We start from the raw sequence: 6,217 nt of genomic DNA on the forward strand, positions 1-6,217 counted from the left end.
CTCGCCAGCATTTGTTGCTTGCTGTTCTGTTAAATTTTGCTATTTTGACTGGGGTGAAATGATATCTCATAGTTGTTTTAAGGAAGGAGTATTGTAAACCTTATCATTTGTAGAAGTATTCTAAACCTTATCATTTCTGAGATAAAAAGAGCCGATAAGACACAGGCGGAAGGAGTCAAGAGAAGACAGAATCTATGTGATCATGATGGAAGCAGACAAATCTACAAATCCAAGAATGGCAAGGATTTCCAGGAGCAATGCCTGACAACACTGTAGGGAAGAGTAGAATTATCTATATGGCTGCAAAGACTAAATCTTTACAGAAGCAGACTGCCTCATCTCCCGGGACTGCTGGGTTCAGACCACTAAGCTTTTGTTCAGCAGGTGAATGAATGCCTTTTTACCCACAGTGCCACCAGGACTCTGGGCAGGACTACTCAAATTATTGCTACCCAGCCAATTCTCACTCATGATGACCCTCCATTGGGTTTCCAAGGCTGTAAATCATTTTTTGGTGGTGGTGGTGTTGGAGTGTTTTTTGTTGTTGTTGGTTTGCATTACTTACAGTTATGTTTTTATTTTATTTTTTAATCATTTCTTGGTATTTTAACAAAAGTTTACAGAAAACTTGGATTTCCATTCATTCATTGTTGCATATTTTCCTTCCTACTCCCTCCCCCCCTCCACTTTGCTTTTCTCTTTAATAAGATACTTTCCTTGTTGCCCAATTTCTTCCCTCCCCCACCCAGTCCACTTTGCTATGCGCATCCTATCTGGACTGTTGTCATGCAAATAATACCTAAGCATGTATTTCTTTTAGACAGTTCTTTCCCATTTCAATTTAAATGTAGTGTTCATTATTTATCTCTTTTCTTCATTTTCCCCAACCCTCATGTCAGTCCTGTTTTATAACAGTGTCATTAAGCAGTAATCATCCTTTTGAGAGATATTTCACTCAGCATAATGTCCTCTAGAGTCACCCATTTTGTATAATATTTTATGAGTTCTTTGTTTTTCAATGCTGCATAGTATTCCATTGTGTGCATATACCAGAGCTTCTCTATCCATTCATTTGTTGACACTTGTGTTACTTCCATCTCTGCTATTGGCAAACAACGCAGCAATAAACATGGGTGTGCAAGGCTGTAAATCTAACAGGAGGAATCTGCCACAGAACAACTGGAGGATTTGAACTGTGGACTCTTGGCCTTTTTTTCTTTTTTTTTTTTTTTATTTTACAGCAGTTTATCTAAAAAATTTGTATACATTGCCCCTCATGCTGGATCCTCCCCCACCTCCTCAACCTATACCTCCTCTTGGCTTTTTTTTGCTACCAGCATAAAACACTACAGATTTAAATTGGGGGAAGGAAGAGGACATCTCCCTAGAGCCACACCCTGAATGTTGGATTGCTAGAGAACACCACAGGGAGCTCTGGTGGCGTAGTCCCTTGGGAGCTGCACTGCCAACCCAAAAGCCAAGTCTCTTTGGTGGTTCCAATCTACCAGCTGCCCCATGGGAGAAAGAAGGACACTCTCCTTGTGAGATTTACAGCCTCCAAAAATCTGCTGTAGGGTCAACTAAGAGTCAGGTCCTACTCCTCAGCAGTGAGATAGTTTATTGAATTAACAACATACTGTTAGAAAATTAGTGGTTTCTTCTTGTTGTTTTGCTGATTTTGACCTGTGTTATAGCAGGAGAAGGTAACTAAGACCAACCTGCTCTTGCCTATACCCATTAGTCCTCTCTCTACCTTGACCATTTACTCATTTTTTAAAAAAATTTATTTTATTTCATTATTTCTTTTTGTATGTACCATCAAATCAGATCTGACTGGTACAGGAGGAGATTGTTCCTCCTTCTCCAGCAGAGCATCTGGTGGATTCGAATCGTGCGTCTCTGAGATTGCAGTTGCAGCTTCTTGCCACTAGGCCACCAGAGCTCGCCTATTTCTTGAAAGTTCCATATGGGACTGTCAAGACACTAGTCACTTCTCATTTTTTTTCTCTCTTCTTGGATAATTTTTCTCCATCTTCCTCTGTCTCCACAAACATTCCCATTCCCATTTTGTGCTTACTTCTCTCATTTTACAAATTCTTAAGTTACCTTGTTCACACCCAAGATTCCACTACTCAAAGTCTGTTTGTTGGATGCCAACTGACTGGCCATTGAGGATTGCCACCTGTAACCTTAGCACTTACACAATCACACTTTCCCTGCCCAAACCTGTGCTTTCTTTCCACTAAACCGCCATGCGTACCTGTGGGAAACAGCAGCATCTATTCAGACCAGCAGAAGCTTCCTGCCCTCTGAATAGAAAAGGAAATTTGAACGGTGCTCATTATTATCAGTTTAAGATGCATTAAAATGTTCCAGACTTTCCTTTTATTCAGCAAGTTGGTGAACGTAAGAACATTTTTAATCATATTTTCCCTTTAAGGTCCTGAGTCACTCAACCATAAATTCTCCTCCCACAAAGGCTTTCAGGAGGAAATACTGTTCCCTGGCCAGCTGCCCATCCTGGCATCATCATGACTCATGAAGTAGGGAGCAGAGTCTATTTAAGCCACTGCTGTGTATTTGTCTCCATGTTTAGAAGTAGATTTTGCTTTATTGCAGGTATTAAGCTTTACTATAGGAAGACGTTACGTCATGTGTTGAAACTAAAAATAGTTGTCCTCCAAGGACATTCCAGCAAAGTGCCTAGGATTCTGGGTCTCATATGCTCTGCTACACTGTAGATTTTAGACACAGATAAAAGGTTCTATATAAATGGACAGAGATTTTCCTGGAAAAGGAGATTCCATTTCTGGTAATGGAGCTTCTAAACAAAGCAGACTCTGCAGATCCAGGTCCTTGGTGACATTGGGATGAACAAAGCTTTGGTTCACATGTCGCCTACTCAGTTCTCTGTAAACATGAGAATGTTCAGTGCATGGTTCCAGAAACAGAAAAATTAACCAACTACTTTAGAACAAGAAAGGCAGAGGATGAAGTGATTAATTAGAAGAATAATTGAGTATTTTAAGCAACAACTGAAAAAAGAAAGAAGAGAAACCTTGACAATGAGCCTCATTCAACTACAACTGGAACCAAGGATTCAGCGTCCAGTTCTGTCTTCAGTTCTCCCCGCTGCAGACTAAACTTCTTGTGTGATTGAAAACACCAGTGCCTATAGCTTCCAGGCCTCACCCATGTTCCATCTTCCATTAAGAGGATTAGTTTATAATCCAATGAAAAGGGGGGGAAAGTCAGCTTGGGGGAGGGGGGAAGAGAGAGAGAGGACGTAAAATGTGCAACAATGAATGAATGAAAATCTAACTTTTCTGTAAACTTTTATTAAAATGACAATTAAAATTTTTTAAAAAATATTAAAAAAAACAAAACAGGGGTTGGCTTTCTCTCTCTCTGCTCTGAACAAGGGACTATGTATGGCCTGGTTTAAGTCAGTGGAGGCAAATTCCCAAATCAAACACAGTGGTCCGACTGTGAAGAGATTCAAGTAACTCTCTTGAGGGTTACATAGGTAATTACCTTGAGTCAAGAGGGGAACTCTGATGACTTAGTAGTAAGGACTTTTACTTCCAACCCAAAGGCAGGAGGTTGGATGGAATCCACCAGCTGCTTTGTGAGAGAAAGCTGTAAAATTTCCTCCTGTGTGAAACTGTGAGTCAGTTGTGACTCAATAGCTCATAACAACAATAATAACTTGAGTCAAATGTCTGCCACTAGGCCAATCATGGCTACAGTCACTGAGACAAAGTTACTTAGCACATACATGGCCATTGGGGCCTACTCCAGGGTAACAAGGGCATTTCCCCAGATAAGAGAAAACGTGAGAATATGGACAACCACTCCTGGTAGAAACTACATCATTGTTAAACATATAAAATTTTTTTTCCCCAATCCTTCCCCCAAACATAATGAAATAGCTTTAGCGAGCTGCTGAGCCCTCTCTCCACACTCTGTCCATCTCTCGGGCCCGTTGGCCCTTTCCCTTGGCCATCTTCCTGGCTACACTTCTAGGCCCTCTTCCTCCTTCTCACAGCAGGCTTAAAGTCACATCTCCTGGCCTTGGCTTCGAACTGGAACAGAGCCTAAAATCAAAATTGAAAAATCCCAGAAAGATTCCTCTAAACGGCAAGCCAAATTTCTTTTTACAAAAATCTTTTCTGAACCTAAAAATGAAATTAATACTTTTTTTTCCCCTCCACTATTTTTGGTTTAATGATTCTCCTCCCTCCCCATTAGTTTCTTCTCTTCCTTTAAAACACACTGCTTCTTATTGTGATTTGAGTGATGTTTTACAGAGTAAATTGATGTTCCATTCCATAATTCATGCACATTTTGTTTCACAATAATAATTGTGATCTCACTCTTCCCACTTCCTCCTGAATTTCCTTTTTCAATTCATTCCTGCCTTCTGCGCTTTATCCTTGGGCAAGTGCTGTTCCATTGAATGTATGTAGTTGATTTGTTCAATGAAAATTTTTAAGTTGAAAGCAAGATAATGGAACCATTTATGTTTGATTTGCATTAGGCGTTCATGTGTGCTGACAGATTATCTGTCACTTAGCTGGAAGTGGCACTTTCATTCTTTCAGCAAGTAATGTGCAGCCACAGCCTTGATGACTACTGTCACTTGAGATGATTCACAGGCCAGTCAGAGTTTACTATTTCCTCTCCATCCTTGACGTCTCTCAGGTAATGAAAGTTGTATCTACAAAGGACACGAGAAATGTTTGGCAACTGACTCAAGTCAGAAAGCAGAAAGAGCTGGGTAAAAGGCATCAAGTTCTGAATAGAGATGTGATGGAGATTTGTTTGTTAGTCGAATGTGCACAATTTAGTTGTACATTAGTCATAATTTTTTTTTTTTTAATTTTTGTGTGCGTGTACCATCAAATCAGATCTGACTGGTACAGGAGGAGATTGTCCCTCCTTCCCCAGCAGAGCATCTGGTGGATTTGAAACGTTCGCCTCTGGAATTGTAGTTGCAGCTCCTTGCCACTAGGCCACCAGAGCTCCCCTGCATTAGTCATACTTTTAAAGTGTGATATTTAAATTCAAGAAATCAAAGATAATGTATGACTTTTATTATTTTCTTTTTTGTTTCAATCTCTTTAAATGTACTATCACATTCTGTTTGTACTTATAAGCTTATATTTTATATTTGCTTCCCAATGAAAATGGTGACAAACATCAGAAACTAGCAGGAAGGAAATGACTCTTTCTGTTGTGATATACTGCTATTTCTCAGAAATCAACTTGATGGATTTTTCTTCAAAAGGGGCTGGACATCCTTTTTTGTCCTTTTTTGGTGTCCAAGCTGTCAAAACAAGGACTTAAAGGGTCCTCCTCCAATGCAAAATTCCGGATTTCCTTGGGACTCCCAGCAGAAGCCAGGATCAGCTGTGCTGCTAACACAGGAACCAACAGTCTATATGTCATCCCTGTGAATGGATCCAGGCTTCCTGCTGCTGGTGTAAGTGACAAGGTGATGGCCAAGGTCAAGTAAGGGAAACTCAGACTCAGGAAGATGGCATATCCAGCAGGAATAAAGGTCATACCAGAGAAAAGATGGTTTGTTCCTTTATTTTTAAAATAATACAGGGGTGATAGTAAACAATAAAGGTGAGATGAAAGGTTCTGCTATCCATATCTAAGACAAGTTGCAAAGCAGTGTGCAGATTTGTGGCCCAGGATTGCATTCAGTGCTGATAGCACAGTATGATTCTCCAGTGTTAAGTCTTTTAAAAAAAAAGAGAACCCAATGCAATGAAATTTGTTTGCTATCAATGCTTGGCTTCCTCTTCATTTCTTTGTCACTCTTGAAACCATCTAAACCTTGGCTTCTTGTAAAATGGAGACATTCCAATTTTAAAAAGTTCTGGATAAAGGGACAAGAATAATGTAAAGAGAGATTTTAAATGAAAGAAATCAGAAATTCTGAGAATATGAAATTGTAGTTATTTCCAGTTTGTCTAATATAGTAATGATATATGACTTGTCATTGCTGTGTGCTGTTGAGTCAGAACTGACTCAGCTAACTAAAAGCATTTTAATACACATGGGCTGTAAGTCATTTCTACAAAGATATTTATGCATTCTATTCTCTTTATTTCTGTTCCACATATAGATTGAAAAGCTATGGAGATGGGACTCATTCTGGCATACACCCTTCCCAATTTTGAATCATGTAGTGTTGCCAGAAGTC

The 6,217-nt window shown here is 39.6% G+C and overlaps 1 pseudogene; it reads left to right on the forward strand.

Annotated features, from left to right (window-relative positions):
• The window catches only part of LOC102873482, a 49,738-nt pseudogene extending 44,004 nt beyond the window's left edge, over positions 1–5,734 (forward strand).
• The last annotated feature ends 483 nt before the right edge of the window (positions 5,735–6,217 follow it).

Source organism: Elephantulus edwardii, unplaced genomic scaffold, assembly GCF_000299155.1.
Source record: "Elephantulus edwardii isolate Elephantulus edwardi_28Jun2011 unplaced genomic scaffold, EleEdw1.0 scaffold00044, whole genome shotgun sequence".
Taxonomy (NCBI): domain Eukaryota; kingdom Metazoa; phylum Chordata; class Mammalia; order Macroscelidea; family Macroscelididae; genus Elephantulus; species Elephantulus edwardii.